Source organism: Acanthochromis polyacanthus, chromosome 14, assembly GCF_021347895.1.
Source record: "Acanthochromis polyacanthus isolate Apoly-LR-REF ecotype Palm Island chromosome 14, KAUST_Apoly_ChrSc, whole genome shotgun sequence".
NCBI classification, from domain to species: Eukaryota; Metazoa; Chordata; class Actinopteri; family Pomacentridae; genus Acanthochromis; species Acanthochromis polyacanthus.
In genome coordinates this window covers 35,144,464-35,163,405 of record NC_067126.1, presented here as the reverse complement: position 1 = coordinate 35,163,405, position 18,942 = coordinate 35,144,464, and the positions used below count along the sequence as shown (strand labels likewise).

The 18,942-nt window shown below is 40.4% G+C and overlaps 1 protein-coding gene across 5 annotated transcripts in view; it reads right to left on the bottom strand.

The window, feature by feature from the left end:
* Positions 1-18,942, bottom strand: part of si:dkey-91i10.2 (uncharacterized protein LOC555224 homolog) — a 69,581-nt gene that overhangs the window by 48,599 nt on the left and 2,040 nt on the right. For 2 of the 5 annotated variants that reach the window (XM_051959123.1, XM_051959122.1), the window contains exons 2-3: positions 8,969-9,058; positions 233-323 (exon numbers count right to left, since the gene is read on the bottom strand). The exons of 1 other annotated variant lie outside the window; for it this stretch is intronic. The gene's annotated coding sequence lies outside the window, so the exon portion shown is untranslated. Of the gene's footprint in view, positions 1-232; positions 377-8,968; positions 9,059-18,942 lie in introns of those variants that run through there. 2 more of the 5 variants (XM_022195864.2, XM_051959124.1) reach the window with 2 other exon arrangements.

Genomic DNA, 18,942 nt, shown 5'->3' with positions numbered 1-18,942 from the left:
ATTCATTAAAAAAAACCCTAAAGGCAAAAGATTCCTCCCAAAGCTCAAACATGGGTGGGATACCTGAGTATAATGATGACATTCTGCAGTCCTGTCACTTACAAAGCACAGCACATGCTTCCTCTTTAGCTCTAGTTTTTCCACTCCACAGCTCTCTCCTCCAGCTACAGATGCTACAAACTCTTCACCATAAAAGCTTGAAAATATACAAGGGTATTAGATGGAAACTCACCGTTGCTGTGTTTTGTTGGTCGCTGTGCGTGTTTGGAGCTCAGGAAACCTCAGCAGGAAGCCTCTCCTCTCCGCCTCGCTCCCACTGTGAGCTGGAGGAGAGTGCATGTACGAGCGTGAGCCTCTCACTGGCTATTGTTACCGGGGAAGGAGGGGAGGGGGGCAAACTGAGCATGCTCCAACGTGAACAGCCCCGTCGCAAGGTTGGCATGGAAACCGGGAAGCGGCTGTCTCATGCCTTTCAGAGCGAACACACAAACAGAGCAGAGTGCAGGCAGGTGCTGCTGTCATCATCCTGCAGCGTTCACTGGTCCCTCATTCTGTTTCAGTCTCCTCAGAAACCAGCTGATAACCTGGATCACATACAGACGTCCAAAAGCGTCCTGGATAAAACTAATCCACCACAGTCTGGAGCTCCTCAGACTTTTACCCTGGAAAAACCCCAAATGTGACAAATAAGGTGAAGCCCCGGAACGCTGCAGAAATGGATCACAGTCAAACTTTCACCGTCACTCTGGAAGAACTGATGCAGAAATAATACTTTAATCTGCACAGTGCGATAGCCAACCCACTGCCAGATATTACAGAGCATTTATGTTCACTTTTAACCCTTTGAACAGCCCATCTGGATTCATAATTTACTGATTAGCACACTTGGGCTAAATATTGTAACTCTGTTGGACAACTTGTGCATAAATGTTGACGAAACTGAAACATGCTGTTCTACTAAATTCACGTTTTTGGGAGCAAGAGTTAAATTTTCCGAGACAATCATTTCCAAACATTGTTTTTATACCTTCTCACCGCAACGCTGAAAAGCTAAAATACTGAAATTTTTAGATGTGCCACACTTTACGTTGTGCTCACAAGGAAAACAGAAGCAGAACTTGTTGGAGTAGAAGTCCAAAAACAATATATATTAAGATCTAGAGATTAAACCTCTAGCAGCTCAAGGAGGAGAAAGTAGCATGACGGTATTTTACAGCTACAAATCAGCAAAGGAGGAGGTTGGGGTGGATGGATGGGTCACCAAACATCTGACTTGAAACTCCTGTCCGCTTCCATTCCCGTATTTTTTCTGCGGGCTGTCAGCGTTGTTTTCTTGACCAAGATGGTTTTATAGCCAAGATGATGAAAATTGTCAAACTTTACCCCTAAAAAACTAATCTCGATGTATAAAGCTTACATATTTAGAAGTTTTTCTAAATGAAAATAATCTCTTACTGCTCTAAAATCTATCTTCATAAAATCTATGAAGTCCACGCCTCTCTTTCCACTCACCCTTCACCTTCTCGTTGCAGCTCGAGCACACCAGCTCACTTAAACACTGTAGAAGTACTCCATGCTAGACAACAGAAATGTGGAATAAGGCCACTCAGCGATACGTGTTTGAACCAGAAACTGACTCTGAAGGAGAACAGCGATACATAAATCTCCACCCTGTAAGTAAACATGATTCTTTGGGTTTAGTACGTTTGAAAAACCTGGAAGTTTCAACCTCAGTTCTTGAAACTGTCATTGGCGCGCTGCAGTTTCAAGCTGGAAATGCCCCGCCATAGCATCGAATGATTAGGCCACTCAGGATACGTCTGTCAATATATTAAAAAAAAAAAAAAGCACCACACGGATATGTTTAGAAAGTAAACAAAAAAAACTGAGTTTAACGGAAGCAGGTGTTAAACTAAAGTATTTATCCAGCATGGTGATTCTGGAAAGTATGAACTAATCAGTGATGTTGCTTGATTTAGAGGGTGTGTTATTAATATCTTAAAGTACCAATGCTGAGAAAATTCTACAATAACAAGAATACAGCTGGCTAAGCTAACTGCCTGTTTTTATCCGAGTCAAAGATTAGCGTTAAGGCGACCCAACAGCTGAGTGTTCAGAGCCCTCTGTCTCTCTTCACTCTCCTGTCAAATAAAAAAATAAAATGATAAAATATAGGAGTGTTATTCCCTCTGAAAGACAGCATTATGCATCATGACTCACAGTGCAGAATTTCATTAGAGGAGGAAGAAAACAATAGACAGCAATCAGTAGAATTCCTTCATCTATCATGAAATATGAAAACCCAGTGGTTTTATAATGAAGTCTGCATCTCAATAAAAATCCAAATTTCCCTCACTAAAATGCACATTTATTTACCCAGCAGGATGTTCAGAATCTAATCAGATCTTCTGCTCTGTCGGAGGAAACGTGCGTCATGAGAATGAACAATTTTAAAGGCATCAAACATGCATAAATGTTGCGTAACCCTCTCAGTGTAAAGCCGAGGCTCTGCTGCAACACTATTTGTCTCTTTTTTTTTTTGCGGTGGGCTGAAATGACAACGCTCTGGTGTGTTTGACTTCGACCAGGCATATGGAGAGACTCCATCCCACAACCCTGACTTCCTGTGGGAATAACAGTCACGAAACACCATGTGGGCATCAGACGGCTGGCTCTCCGTGTGTTTGGGAGTACAAACTGAGCCACAAATGACTTAGAAATGAGACAAAGCAATGCCCTAAAAGAAATTTAGCTTTTTATAGCAGATTGTTGTCACTTAAAGTGCCAAATTGCACCAAAAACCAACCACTTTCATCATGCCAAAGCTTAAAAACACCACATTTTCTGCTTTGCTTATCTTGTTCCCATTCTCTTATCAACCTCAAAAGAAAGTGGCACAGTGAGAGAAACATATCAGATGCTGGTGAAACCATTATCAGCGGTCAGTGCAGGCAGTTTGTTCACCGAGCACCTGCTGCTCTGCATCCACAGAAACACAAAAACCTTCAAGGCTGCTAAAGTGTTTCTCCAATATTTAGCAGCTCCGGCACACTTCAAACAATCAATATGTCGACCACAGGGAGAATTAATCACATGACAGGGGGGGGAGGTGTTTATGGCCACGCATATGAATATACAGCATGCAATCGCTGCCAGATCGGCCACGTTGAAATCCACTTTTACATGAAATAACAGAATCTGTAGTGACCGTGCTGCTCACGTTCCAAATAGATGGAGGCTTTGATGAATGATGTCTCAATAACCTGACAAGCCTTCAACACAACAGAAACTGATTTATCATGCAGTTACAGTGGATGTATTGATGAGTTGGCTGCACAAAATAAGCAATATCTTGATGATTTTACACACAAAAGTGAATAAACCGCCAAGCAATTAGTCATTAAACCATAAAATAACTGACAGATTAATTGAAAGTCGACATGTTTTTGTTACTTGTCACTTAATTTAACCTTTGAATACCAACACAACCTGATATGAGTGAGGCTAGCCTGCTAGCACATCGGCAGACCAGAGGCTTCATTGTATTTTTTTCAAATCTGACTGCAGGAAAGGACAGTTTTCTCGATTTCCTTTTGTAACCCCGATTGAGCGCATTACAATCTGTAAAACAGTGGAGAAAAAATGTTTCTTTACTATAAACAAATAAATCTGCTGCTGGGTTGCTGAAGCAATTGTTCACCATTTTGGGAAATATTCTTATTTGCTTTTCTGTCCAACGGTTAGATGAGAAGATCAATACTACGCTCATGTTTAAATAATGAAGCTACCCCCAGTAGCTCGTTAGCTCTACAGACTGGAAACTGTTGGAAACTGGTAGCCCAGCACCAACCTCATTAATTAACATGGAAATTACATTTTTCTTCTAAGTGCATTCAAAACAAAGGCAGCAACAACAGGTTGTGGGTGGTGGGGTCTTTGTTTTTACAATGAGGATACCAGACAACAAGACTCCAGCACGTCTCTAATAAAATGCTTTGCACGATGTTAACCCTGTGTTCATTGATTATTTGAGCCAATGGAGAGGACAAGACCTCCACATTATCATCATGTCAATGCTTCAGTCCAGCTGATGAATGTAAATTCAACATTCAGTCTCCTCTAAGCTCTTTTTGGTGCCAGCAACTCTTAAAATATGTCATAACTGTGACTCTTCAGCTGCTAAATTGTTCCACTTCTCTAATCAACTAGTCTCTAATTTTGTCAGAAGTGTACAGCGGACTTATTAAAGCTTGTTTAATGAGGAAAGCAGAATTTACCAGCTGAGGAACCAAAACAAGGAGCTAAAAGAGGCTCCAAGGCTCCACAAAGCTGCAGAGATAGAAGTAGAAATGTCTGCACCTCTGCAAGAATTTTTTTTTTTCAATTGAGACATTATTCATGACAGGTAGCACTTCTTGTTTTGATGCACTTCGGCTTGCAGGGTTCTAGTTTGTGCGTTGTCACTTCTAGATGGAAAGCCTTTACTGCAGAATGCATAATGTTGAGTGTGTGTGTGTGTGTGTCCAGCTTGGCCCTTTCCCATCATTGAACCCATACAGAGGCCCGCGTGGTTCTGACACCAAAGGGTTGATGAGATGTATGCACTGAACTGCCCCGCTTGCCAGGCGACGCTCGGTTAGATAATTTATGAAGGCTCCACCATCGGTTCAATAATTCATAGGGCACCTCACTGCCGAGGGTGAGTCACGGACGAGCCTTTTACCGAGAAAATATACGGAGACGGACGAGAGGGAGGGAGACTCAATAAGAACTTGCCACACCATTACTTTTTGAGGTCTGCTAAATTTAGCACGACTGCCATGACTCAGGGGAGGAGATGGAGGAGAGAGAACCAGCTTTTAGTGTTGACTAAGTAACCCTGGAAGCCCAAAAGCATGAAGCTCCCTGCTGAAAGCGAGGGTCCCCCTGAACCAGGAAGCAAACCAGTCCTGTAATTAGTCTATGTGATGAACACTAATAGAGTACATGAGCAGGGTGTTCTCACCACTGCTGGACAATGCTGGCTACTGTCGGTCTCCCAGGCAGGAATAATGCACTGTTGTTGGAAATGTTTACATTTGAAAGAGGGGAGGAGTGCGTTAATACAGGACGTCGTAAAAATGTTCCCTTGCCAGTTTATCTGGAGCCTGATTGCTTGGCAACTACAATGGCATTGTGGGCCACAGAGAGCTCCTTTATGGCTGACAGTCAGCAGAAGGATGGGCGACTGGGTGGAGGCTGATGGAGGTCACAATGCACAATGGAACACAGTGACATACATCCAGGAATAGTAGCCACAGGCTCGACACACTGAACTATATTTACACCATTAGCTGGGCCTTTGTCTGCTGATAGAAAGATTAACCTGAGAGAGTTTGGTGAGTCACCGTGTTCGGTTTTCTCAACTCTGTGCAATTAAACTACACTTTGGTTTATAGAAAGACATTGTTGGACGCAGTGACGGTAAATCATCATAACATAAGCTTTGTTGATCACTGGGGAATTCAGTTAAACCAACTTTTCTTTTTCTAGTTTAAGTCATTGTTTTGCTAATTTCTAGTTAATTAAACTTACATGTTCTGCTTTAGAACTTAAAAACACAATTTCAAGGAAACAGTTGAGAGGTGACTCAGCTCAATAAAATTAAATCATAGAAAACAAAGCTAACATATCAGCAGACCTCCTGGGATTCATTGTTAAAACTCCTGAGTAGTCGATTCAACTTAATACCTTAGGTTTAAGGAACTTGTTTTCTTAAGTTCCATTCATTTACCACAGCTAGTAAAACAGTTATACAATTCTTAAGACGGATTTGAACTAATTTATCAACTGCCATGTTAACCCACCTGGTTAAGGCAGCAGGAGAACTTATACAGTTAAAGGGATTTACAGTGAAAGGCATCCAGTTCGAAGGAGCCACAAGTTGAACATAATGAGGCAGGATGGAGGTTTAAGTCCACAAACTGAGCTTCATTCAGAAAAACAGACTTAAATTTTTGTATTCACTCTGTTTGGTATAGACATGAAAACTACTGAAAACTGCGTGTTTAGGCACCAAAATTATACAGTTTAGTTCAGAAAAATTGCACAGTTCAGGTAAAACTACAACTCTTTCACATCATATTTAGGACTTTTGATTTTTGAGTTCTGATTAGTCCTACCTTATCCTGTATATGACTGGTTGGGTGAAAAGGAGAGACATTAAAGCAATAAAGTTTTTAAAAATGGACAAGATATGTTTATTAAAACGTAATCTGGCAGTTCAGCTGCAGATGTTTTTCTGCACGCTCTTGGTGGTGTAGAGGCTTGTCTTTTTTATTCTTTAACGATATGCCGAACCATTAGTACCATTTATCAAACAGATTTAACAGATTAAGAGCTCTGGTGTTGCCCAAATAAAGTTAAAAGCATCAAATCAAGCATTTGAACCACATTTGCCATCAGAGACATTAGTGTGACTTGAAAACTTAGTGAATGTTTTAAAGAATTAAATACAGAGGTATTCATTATGAGGGGAATTTGTGGAGGAATTTAAAAAGCCTAGTGCAAATCAGGAAAAAAAAATGTCTTGCCTCCAGTCTGTGCTGTTAATTAAGTCTGTTAATTTTACATTGTGATAAGGGGTAGGTGTAATTAAGTATGACTTTAGCCTCAGCACATCTCAGTCATTTCTGCACCACGTTTAACTGATTCCATATTTCACGGCTGCCTGAACACTTAGTGCATTGCAGTTTTTCTGTGATTGTTTTATCACATATATTTAAACTACGATGAATAGCTTTAGTCAGCTTTAGTCACAGAACTACTGGAAGCAATGCAGTGAAATTTTATCCAGACATTCATGTTATCAAGATGATAAAACGTCATGAATTTGCGGACTTCTCTGCTGCAGCTACTCGATAAACTGCCCTCACGATGAGCTGTAAAAGCTTTGCCGAATATCTGATCTTTCATCTAGCGCCACCATCAAGTTGGCCCTAATCTTTGGTGTGTAATGTGTACATATCTGCAAAACTAAAAGCATTCCCATTATTCAGGACTATATTCTGTGGACTAAAATTAAATCTAAAGCTGCACTTACAGTAGCACCGCTATCACAGAGACACTTGTGTAAAAGTAGACTCTTGCTTCCTGATGGCTCTCCTGGATAGAAACCCACACCAGTCTTACAGTAGGACAGCTATGTGGACTCAAACACATCCTGACCTGCAGTGCTGACGAGATGGGGCGTCTCAGGGGAAGTAAAGCTCACTTATCTCAGCAAAAATTGCAGCTGCCGTCACTCACAATGTGCTTGAGTGTGCACAAGCTGCATCCCATACCATACAGCAAGTTACATATACCATCACTGAGGGTTGGAGCCAGTAGTTATCTGTATTAACAATTACCTGACCAGCTGTTTTGGGACCAGTAGGTTAATTTATGAAATCAAATGTTTTATTTTCCAACCAACAATCAAAACCCAAAGAGCTTCAATTTCTACTGACTTAAAAGCAAATGTCCATTACCCAAAAAAACTGTTTCTTTGTCTGAAAAAAATCCAAAAATTCAGCAGAACAATCCCCAAATTTCTGAACATTTGCAAAACATTCAGGAAGAAAATTCCAAAAATTTCTTTAAAAGTTTCGCTTAAAATTTTTATTTTTAAAAAATCCCCCAAATTTGGCAGGAAAATTCTTGTAAATATTTCCAAAAAAATGAGCAAAAATTTTCCACAAAATCCTTAAAATATCTAAAGTAATTATAAATATATCAGTAAAATATTTTCTTTAAGAAAATTCACCAATAAAAAAAATCAACCAAAATCCAGCGAAATTCACTGGATTTTGGTTGATTTTTTTGGTGAATGATCTTAAGAAACATTTTTAACATTTCTTTTTTTTCCCCACCAAAAATGTTCAAAGATTTCCCAAAAATGTTGAAAATGTGGACATCAGAAGTTTCACTGTGAAAACATTTTTTATTTTTCCACATTTTCAAACTTTAAAACGGGTCAATTTTGACCTGCAGGACAGCACATGGGTTCAATGACCTAAACAACTATGGTAACTAACTACCACCACTGTTATCAGTTACTTTTGCTTTACTCAACAAATCCGTTGACTGATTAATGCTTTCAACATTACAAATACCAATATGCACACCAAGGCAGCGGCTTCCTGCTGTCGGTTCATTTTCAAACATGACCTGCTCTGCTCAGCAACATCCAGCTCTGCTATTAGTGCATGTGTGCTTTTATTGATTGCTGCAGGCAGCGCACTGGAACAGGTGACCTGCCTGGAAAATGGGAAACAAATGGAAAACAGGGCCACATGTGTCCATCATGACCCATTAACCTCATTCATTATTTAATTTTCCATCGCCTGACAGGAAAGCTGCTGCAGAACCGCCATTAAAGCGCGACGTGCATGTCAGGTGTTACATAAAGACATTTCTGTGACCTATATTTTCAGATGTGAACGTGAGCGGATACATTGTGAGTGTGCACATGCTTCCTCTTCATCCTGGATTGGCTGATTTAAAGAAGAGAGGAGAGCATACTATCATCATCCACACGCCTGCAGCCACAGAGAGCGCTGAATGAACCCAACCCATGAAATCCAATTTCCATGACTATCCATCCCTTTTTTTCCCTCTAAAGTTTCCCCTACAGTCTCTCACAAACCCAGATCTCTTGTGCATCATCTCATCAGCTTCAACACCAAATATCTGGATTACTGCCTGAAAAATCGCCACAGGGAAATTAAAAGAGATGCACTTTTTAACCGGTTGCTTCATCTGATACGAACACCAGAGCAAAGACGTACCAGCATGCATCTGAATAGATATTAGGCAAACAGGATATTGCCACACAGATGCAGAAATATGACTGAGCATCATTCATCTGAGAAATGGGAGCCTGTTTTAATATTCACTCCGAATGAATCACCTCCACAGACAAACAGTGAAGTCAGTTTTTGACACATACCTGCAGATGGAGCAGCGGGCTAAGTGGATATTCTGCATCCAAAAGGAAACCAGAGGGCTGGTTCACCTTCAGTCCCAGGAAGATTAGCCTCTGAAACACAGAGCTCAATGTTATCCCTCTTTTCCCAAGACACAACCGCTCATAAAGTCTGTGCTGCGTGGGAGGCGGAAATAAAACACATTTGCCATTAATATTCCACCGCTGCAGTCTTCATAGTAATAGTAGGAAGCTTGGGCGCACTTCAGAAACATCAGCATTTACACATCAATGGAGGGGGCTGGCTGAGGCGTATTATAATGCAGAATATTCACGCGGTGGGCACGGCTTTTTGAATCTCAATCGCAGTGTACTTGGGCTGAATGAAGACAACGAGCAGCGAAGTGTTGAAGGCAGGTCTGTGGAGCGTCAGACATGGAGGATTATTCAGTGACAGTCATAAACAAGGGTCCAAGGAATGAACAGGAAACAAACAAAGTAGCTGAACTTTGAATAAGGTCACACAGAAATCCATTACAGCAGCGTCTCTGTATCATGAGTGAAGCTGTTGCCATAAAAAGGATGTTTTTACCGTTGAATATGTACTCAGACTACTGCAGTTATGCTTCTTAAACTGCAGAAAACAGACCTGGACATGTTTTTCATGTTTTGCGTCACATTTACAGACAAACGACACGAATGAAACCACGCAGATGTACAGTGCATATAGACAGCTGAATTGATTAAAAACAGAGTGAGATAAATGGGAGAATAATACTGAGTGAAATGCAGAAATTGTCATTGCTAACATAAGAATGTAAATATGTAATAAATATTTTTAATAGTTTCAGTTTTGCTTTTTAATTGCTTTTCAGTCAATTCAGAAGATTGGGATTTATTTACTTAAAAAGAAAACACTTTTTTTTTAATCAAATGATCAGAAATAAAGAGGGATATTCATGTATTTCTGTCACAGGCCCTTTTTTGGTTGCAGTCAACCCCCACAGACCCATTTTGAGCCAAAAATATATAACATATTAGCAAGTACTAATAACCATTTTTACTTGTATAGCCTCTTCCTTCATGATGCTTTAAGGGGCTATAAAGGAAAAGGAGTAAATAAATGCAGCAAAATGGTGTAAAAAAACAAAACAAGAAGGGAAATGTGGTGCTCAACAGTTTCACTATGGCCTCCTGTTGCAAGAAAATGCAGATTTCCACAGTTTAAAAGGTAAAAGCGAGTGAAACCAAGATGTCAGTGTAGTCTCATAGGGCTTCAGAACATGATACTTCCTTTCACACATCTCAACCACCCTTCATTTTCTACGAGTTAAGTTTACATGAAACAAGAGCGTTTAACAGAATAACATTTGAAAAAGAAGAAGAAGAAAGGGAATTTTCTATTTCAGCACTATCCAGAGGACAGAGAAGGGAAGAGGTTGGAGGATGTGTAGAGTTTAATCCATATTTTTCCAACCAAACTGCTAAAGGCAAAGCAGCTACACTGAGAGTCAGCGCCGGGTCTTCAGCCTCTTGAACTAGACCGTTTCCCGTGGGACTTGACTGATTAGCAAACCAAGCTCTACGGCTGAACACGGGCATGTCGATTCAGCTGCTTTCAGGATTATCCTTCCTACTGGTAAAAATGTTCTCTGACCTGAATCCTGATAGTCCAGCGGTGGGTTCTGGGCACAAACGGGGGAAAAAAAAAGAGAAAAAAAAGCAGAAGCTGTCAGGTAACATGCAGGCTTCCAGTCTCATTAACATTCTGCATCTGGCTTCACACACACAAACACACACACAGAGGAATCTCCTCTGAGAGAAATTTATTTTGCTGGTAAAATGCCACTGCCTTCACTGTATGAATGGAAATTCTCAGAGAACAATACCTCACCAAGAAAAATGCTGTTGGGCAAAAATCCACTAAATCAGAAAGCTATTTTTGTGTTTTTATTTTGTGCAGCAGACACTAATGCTTAATCACTTCTGGGCTTGCCACTGGGAGGGACTTGGCGAGCGATTCTTCTTGTCAGAATAAATTGTCGAAAAAAAAATGCTGCAGCCTGAATCTGTCACGGTTTCAAAGCTGAGGTCAGATCAGGTGATGACAGACACAGCTGTGGAAACCTGAAATAAACCTGTAGAACATGCTTCCTGCAAATAGGATTTACTACATTCAAACATTTTGGAAAATATCTGACATACAGAAGTCATTTTTAGAGGTGAAGCTGTTTTTTTATTGCAATATTACTGTATTTTTTTTCTGCTGCAAGGCGGCAAATGTGACACAATGAATGAATGAGGGATGAAAATGCAGAGACCAAATAAAAAAAGCATCAGCAACAGGCCAATATTCAGCCTGTTGCAACATAAAATTAATCAAATCTTGATTCTTAAGAGAGAAAAAAAGACAAAATCAAGGTAATTTTATCCGCTTTGGTCATTCTATGTGTTGTTTTAGGTCTCACTGTGATGACATGAAGCTATTGGAGCAAATTCTATCAAACTAATAGCAATCAAAAACCTAAACTTGATCTTTGGATGACTTAAGCTGTTTGAATTTTTGTTGTACAATAGCCTCCAAAACTCAGACTTAGAAAATACCTCCACTGCATGACAAGGTTTGGTTAGCCAAAGGTGTAAATATATCGCAGACACCAGACTCATTTATCTTGAGGAAGCTGGATTCTCGTGGCGTTGAAAGATCACGACGTTAGAATGCTTCAAACGATGCCTTTGTTCAGGTCAGTTGTTCTCAATCAGATACCTCAGGATGCTACAGAACAACTTTGTCTTACAACTTGACACTAGAAAACCAATTCTTTTTTCCTTTGGGCTTTTCCCTTCAGGGGTCGCCACAGTGAATCGTCTGCTTCCATCTAACCCAATCTTCTGAATCCTCTTCTCTCAAACCAACTAACTTAATGTCCTTTTTTACTACATCCAGAAACCTCCTCCAGGTCTGCTGCCTGGCAGTTCAACAGAGTTCCTACTTTCAGTCCTAGGCTGAATCCCAAACCGCCCCCTACACACTATCCCTACACACTACCCCTCCGTTTGCGCGTTCCCGCGGAGGGTCCTCCATATTAAGGGCCGTCCCAAACCGCGTAGTGCGGAGGGGGAGTGGACTGTTCAGCCCTTAAATAGCGAGTCTGCATTGATGCTCACTCTGGACAACTTTTTCAGGAAGTGCAACGTCGAAATGGAGGAGGAAACAACATATTGATGTGAGTTCCACATTCGTCCTTTATTTCTCCCACGCCTTTTTCACACTGACAGAACATCACAAAAAGAGTGGTGAAAAAAGATAAATCAAAAGAAACAAATCTTCTTCTCTGCTGACATTTGATTTAATTGTGCACCCCCTGACACCTTAAAATTTGAACACAACTGACAGAATTCATTTATTCATTCATTCATTTGTTGGATTTGAAATGCCAGATAATAGAATTGGAAAACATGTGAGTGAAAAACAAGTGGGATGCTTTCGTCTTCTGGAAGCAGCAGCGATCCTTGTTAGTTGCAACCTCTGCCACAGCGCTACAGCCGTGCACAGTAGGCGTCTTTGTGTTACCATGGCGATGACGTCTTCCGTTTTCCGGTGAGGCGACAGGGCGTCCCATTCCTGACGATCGTATTTATACCCTCCCCCTTCAACAATAGGTGCCCTCCACAGCTGCGAGTGTGACTTCTTTTGGAGTGACACTCGGTAGTGGAGGGGGAGTGTGTAGGGGGTGGTTTGGGATTCAGTCCTAGACTCTTGACTTTCCTCTCCTCTCTCTGCCAACAAACTCATCTTCCTCCTCTCCTCCTTCGACCAACAGTACCCCAGTGGGTCATTGTTAACCCAGACCTCGACTGATCTGGTATGGAAGCCATTGGATTGATTTGCATATTTGTTTTGGAATAGATTGTACATTGGATGCCTTTCCTGAAACAACCCTCTGCATTTATTTGAGCTTGGAACCGGCACATGGGGGACACTGGCTAATGCTTCTAAACTAATTCTTAGTGCATATCCATGGGAATGTAGAAGAAAACCGAGTATGTTCTTGAGGCGCTCTTGACCTAACGGACCTTGCTCAGTCTTGATAAGTAGGAGCTCCATATTAAATGGTTCACTTCTATCCACTCCTATTTGCTTGCACTCCATTTGCAGCTACGAACAATTGCAAATACAGCAACAGTGACATGATCCCTTTCTGGGTTCCCACCACAAGTCTGTAGTGTAACATGAAGCCAGAGACATGATCTGAATTCTACAGTTTTGCTGATGTTTGCTTCACTTCTGATGGAATATGTTTAACATGTGTTAATAGAGAGTCTGCTCACTTTATCTTCAGCTGTGCCCAGCAAACCCCCCCCCCCCCCCAAGTAGCAAAAAAAATGAAAGAAAAAAGAATGGAAGGGAGGTAAATTACATTTTGGAGAAAAAGAAAGGTAGAAGATGCAGGAATATTGGGCATGTAGTGAAAGAAGCTGGGAAAGGAGGTGTAGAAAATGAGAGTGGAGTTAGAAATGGCTGTTAGGGAGGGAAAGCGTTGGATAGAGAGTGAGCACAGCTGGAAGTCTGTCTGAAGCCTTGCTCACGGTTACACCAGATGATGGGAGGAGAGGCCAAGCATTGAGGGAGCTTTTACGCTGCCACAGGCTGTCAGCGAGGTTATGCTTTTAAAGAATTACTGCACTGACAGAAAGCTGCTGCTGCTGCTTGCTAAGGTAACTTTGAAAGAACCTCTTTCTTTTGTTTGACTTACGAGAAACCTGCCTAACAGCAGTTAACATGCAAAAGTCACGTCCAGGTGATGCTACATATAAGCAAGAATAATGTAGAAAGAGGTAAATGCCATAGGGCTGGGGTTAGCCCTGTGGTGTTTACCTCTCTCTCAAGACAACAGGGCTAACCCTATTGTTAGCTGCTCACCATTTATACAGACCTGCTGTGTATAAGTGTGTAGTAACACATAAAATACTACATTACATCCAATAAAATTACAAAACAAAGATGTTTTGTGCGTTTTATTTTCTGAAATAAATCAAATAAATAAAAACTGAGTATAAAGCTGTAATTTAAAGTAACTATTGGTTTTTAAATAATCTAGTGGAGTAAGCTCTGAAATATAAATACCTGAAAATGAGAGTATAAATACTGCAATGCTGTATCTAAGTACCAGACTACAGAGAACACATCCCACCAGTGATATCAGCCTCCAAGGTTAGAATCTCAGGGTTAGAATGTGTGTTTGTTTGTGTGGAGGGAGGCTGATAAACTGTCCATGTCCTTCATTATGTGACAGAAAGAAACCTCTATCCGAGCTGCATTTATTTGAAGAAATCTCTCAGCCAAACCATCCAGCCTTGTCAGACTGACAGCGCACGCACGCTAAACACTCGTATTAGCATTTTATCAAGTGACCTTTCTGCTCTTCACTCTGCCTCTGAGACGGTTTTCTTCCTCGCCGTTGCCTTCCCTTTTCCCCTCAGAAAGCGCACCATAAATAGCTCTAACCCAAACTGAACTGCATCACTCAAAACCGTTCGGATTATTCTGACTGAACAACAAACGCCGCGTTTCTGCGAGCCACGTTTCCAGAGTGTGTACATCCAGCGTAAGAAGGGGCGTAAATGAACTGTTCTACCTCCAGAGGCGGCTCATTGTGGCTGCAGCTGCCTGGTTCTAATCACTCCAGAGCTAATTAGGGGCTGTCCATGACTGGGATAGCGACTCTATGCTGTCATCCACCCACGTCGCCTCTTTGGTTGATTGTGTTCAGTAGCAAAGAGGAGGGAGGATGGTTGTGCATGCAGCTGTGACTGATGTTTTAACAGGACACAGGGGGTTAGTACGAGTTTATCCTGCAGGCAGGACATCAGAACAAAGGGGTTCAATCAAATGTTTCTAAACTGGCATTTTTAAAAAGAATCTCAAGACATTCATGTTTTCACTGACTATTAGTGACTTTTCATGGTCCTAAGTCTTAATATTTTGTTTATTTGTACCTCAGACTTTGATTCAATAACTTGTCATTGCTTTTTCGTATTTTATTCTCGTTTCTATTCTCACAAACTGATCACCGGATTTTAACGTGTTTGACTGTTTAAATAAACGTGATTTGATTTTCACAACTTTGCACGAGTAAATGTATTTTATCATGACATATTTACATTATTATGCAGTCTAGAACTGGATTTTAACCAATTTGACATTTACTGTTGTAGCAGGTGGGAAAGTAGATCTAATCTTACCTGCTTAAACAGCCCATATGTTTTATTGTTTGAGGTTTTCCCTTTCTTTGAGTGTTTTTGTGTGTGTGCGCGCATATAAAAGTTCTTCTGGCTGTTAACACATCTAACACTTCGGCTGTTGAAAATGTGCTGTCTAAATAAAGTTGACGTGATTTGACATTCACAGTTTTGCACAAGTAAATGTAATTTATCATAAAATACATCATTATACAGTTTAGAACTGGATGAAAGTTAATCTTATCTTGGCTTGCAGGAAGGTAGATCTAATCTTACCTGCTTAAAGAGTCCATGTTATGTTTCGTAGTTTTTTTTTATCCCTTAAGTGTTTTTTTGTGCAGATAAAAGTTTTTCAAACCAAACTGATCGCTGGCTGTTAAGCTGTCCGGCCCTTTGGTTGCTTTAAACCTGCCGTTTCAACGAACCTGATTTGATTTTGACATTCAAAATGTTGCCTATACGTATTTTGTTGATTTATTTGTTGAGCTCCGATGTTCTTTTGCTGTCGTGAATATTCTCCCATTATCGATGTCATTTCACTCACGCTAGTTGCTTTGCCTTGAATTCCAAAATAAAAGTCTCCAAAAATGTTCCCATCATCAACCTTGTACTGCGGATCACAGATTCTTCACATTTTCTCGGTATTTCATGCAGGTGTAATCGCTGTGCTCTGGAATCAAGACTCACATTCCTCCAGTCAAGGCCTTCAGAATGATGTCAGCACAAAGTAGAAGGTTTCTACATTACATTTCTACATAGGTTGCTAAACAGTTGCAGCTTCAGACGTAAATGGCATTTCTGAGACAGCCGAGGTGAAATTTTTACCAAGTCGGAGAAAACTGCTAGAACTGGATGTGCGGTACACGGTTGGAATCATCCATCCATTATCTATACTCGCTGATCCCCTGGAAGGTCATGGAGGCTGGAGCCGCCTGACACTGGATGAGAAGCTGGGTGGACAAACTGTCATTCTATCACAGGGCTGACACAGAAAACCATTCACGCTCAGATTCACCCCCCGACCACTGCAGGAAAGTTTATAAATGAGCTCCAAATCTAGGAGCTTTTCCCTGCACTTTCAATCAGCAGAAAACTGAAGACTGTGTACCACAATCCCAGAATATTGCAAATTCACATGTAAAATAATCAAACTGAAGCTTAGCTGTTAGTTCTATGTCCATTATCAAAACCACAAACATTAGCTCATTTATGGTTGCACAAAAGCATTCATTTGGAAGACTTATCCACAACATGACATCATACTTTCTTCTATCAGCTTAAAGAAGCAGTTTGTTAGCTAAAAATACAAATATACAAAACCAGACTGTGTTTGAGTGCAGCTTTTTAATCTGCGTTTTAAGCCAGTTTGATGGACAGACTGGGTACTGAAACCATCGTATATAGCTGTACAAGTATTCAGAGAAATTTATACTAACAGGAACACGTCAGTCAACACAACACTGAGATAAACTGCTGTCATTTTCTACTCATTTGTATGCTGTTCAAAAAAAGCAGCTTATAAAATCCAGCCTTAATCTTTTAATGACTAACTTAGGATCACAGTAATTGGAGTGAGTGGAGTAAATAAAAACAGCACCTGATCTCAGAGAGTTAATAGAAGGTAATTACACTCTGTCCAGTCTCCAAAACACAACCAGTCCATTAAACGTCTGTCGCTAGCGTCCACATTAGCATGAGGGGCCTCGGGGCCGTTAGGATACCTGAAACACACACTGCTGGCTTAGCCTGACAGAGACCTGTCTCATTAAATCTGCTGTAACTGACTCCTGTGTAGCTGGCTGAGGGTGTGTGTGTGCGCGCGCAGATCCACCGCTTGACCTTTTATCACATCACCGCCCAGACTGAGTCCATGCAGAGATCAGATAAGGAGCAACAAAGCAGCTCCATGGAGGAAAATCCATGACGCTCTGCAGTGTGAAGTGTCTCAGCGAGGTGAACATTAGTCCATCGAGTGCAAAGAAAACAACTCTGAGAGCATGGCAAGTTTAAATGTGAAGACTTTCCTGCTACTGAGATTCTCAATCAGGGCTGGGGAGACGATTCTGGAAATCCAGAGTTCATGAGTGAAAGCCTCCAATTAATCTAGAAAATGTTTCTATAGTTACAAAAAATATTTAAAGAGAACAACTTTGACATTTTCCTCACATTTTTCTACATGTTTGTGAATTAAAATAAACTGAAAAAATATTTGCCCATGTTTGCAAATACAAAGATAACACTCAGATAAACTTCTTTCATAATTTCATTTTGTCAGTTTTATTTTAAATTGTTAGAACAAAGTACAATAAAACCTAATATTGAAGTTTCTGTTTTAATCAAGCTTTATTTCACTAAATGATCCGTGTTAAAACTAGTTTATCAGTCATCGGCTGCATGAAGGGAGGAATACTAATGAAGTTTAACTAATTCATTAAAATCCCCCCAAACTACTACATTTAGTAACTAACTAAATGATAACAGGTCCAAACTATTGCATTTAGTAAGCTCAGCTACCAAACTAACAAATAACAGATACTATAAAATGATGACACACTGACCAGCGGTGTGTTTTCAGATTTCATCACAGACTCTGATATAAAGTTCCATCATTAACTGCATTTACTGACACCACTATAAAACAAACCAACGAGCTGCATTTGAACCTCTCATACTACAGGAAAGCAGCTCAAACAGCCTGCTGTGGTCAGAACAAAACCAAATGAAGCATCAAATATTCAGATCAAACCAGCGTGTCTCCAAGTCGAAACCGGAAAATAAACATTTAGACAACTACAGATTAAATAAATCAATCATTCATGATTAACATTTTTATGAAAATAAATGTTGCTTTTTCCTCGACAAACGTCTTCGTTTCCTCTCCCTGCTGCCACAACCAGGACAAGGTGATTACCGTCATTATTCTACTTGGCTGAGCGAATGATCTTACATTTTGGTGAAACCATAGAAAAGAGGCGATTTGACCTAAAAACAACAAATACTGGCTGGAAATGGTGAAGAGTGCTGATTTGGATTATTTTTTCTGCACAGGCAGCACGGCCAGCCACACATTCAAAGATCAACAGACGGATTCACTTAACCTAGAATGCTTTCTGCTAATCACTCATGCAAAAAAATACAAAATAATAGAACTTTTGTCGCCAGTACACGCAAACTTATTAATTCAAAGGCTATAAAAGAAAAGCAGCAAGTGCAAGGATTCAATCTTAGTTTGTGTCTCTGATTAACCCATTTACAGAATATATTCATCCCCACATCTACCAATACACACCAAGGAGGCAAATATGAATATATAAAAACAGTTTAAAAAAGGTATAAGCAAAAGTATGTGCAATATTAATGATGTAGGAAGTTACAGAAATTAAGTTCTGCTCATGTGTGCAAGACAAGAAATCCTCAAAGTGCACGTAAAAATAGAAATATTAACCTTTACAATTCACAAAAATGGGTTCCTGAAAAGCTGCTGCAACCAAATCCAAGTTGTTAAAGCCGTGAAATAAACAAGACTACAATGCACCATCCTTAAAACTGCATCTCCGTGAATCCATCAGTAAATTCCAGTAAACTGTGTTCATTTAAAACAGCAGCTTATCACTTAAATTCCTCAGAAGAGCCAGTCACTGTTATTGTTTGAGCAGAACCAATCCATTAGTCAAGCGTTTGATTCCTGCTAACGAGTTGATCGTTTGTGGTTAAAATGTGCCAAATGCTGAGCAGGAAGAGCAGCGAGGTGCAGC